The sequence below is a fragment of the Strix aluco genome, chromosome 7 (genome assembly GCF_031877795.1).
Source record: "Strix aluco isolate bStrAlu1 chromosome 7, bStrAlu1.hap1, whole genome shotgun sequence".
NCBI classification, from domain to species: domain Eukaryota; kingdom Metazoa; phylum Chordata; class Aves; order Strigiformes; family Strigidae; genus Strix; species Strix aluco.
This window is the reverse complement of record NC_133937.1, coordinates 31,120,885-31,121,462: the sequence shown is the minus strand read 5'-3', so window position 1 is coordinate 31,121,462 and position 578 is coordinate 31,120,885.

Sequence of the window (578 nt, the reverse complement as noted above, 5' to 3'; positions counted from 1 at the left end):
GGTGGCAGGACTAAGCCCCGAATCATCAGTGTGTGGCTTTAATAAACAGGCAACACTGCACCCAGGTAACCTTTGAACCTGCATTGCAACAGGTTCAAAGGTAAAAAGAATTATTCCTGATCAAATATAAAGAGCAATTTTGGCTGGTTAGAAATGTTAAACATACAACTCTTGCGCAACAGCTTTAGAAGAGAGCAGCACATTGTGAAAGCTAGCCCCAGCCCTGCAAAAGTTGCACACTTGGGTTTTTAATAGGACTCTCATTTACTCTGAGCATGCATGGGGCACTGAATAAGTCTTGTTCCACTAAGAAAAGGTGCCTCCTCGATTGCACTTTGAGCAAGCATATTCTGATATTTTTCCCTACTGCTTTGTGTAAGGGCCTTTCCTTAGTCACGGTCTGACCTCTGAGGATGGGTGCAGCTCAAGTGATCTGTGAAGGAGTACAGTCCATTATGGTAGGGGCTCTCAGTGCAGTTGGGATGTATGGGGGGGCTGGTTATCTTAACTATGATACACCTTCTCTTTTGAAGGTGTGCAAAGGGTATTGTGCATGCTGGACTGGCAAGTAGACTAAG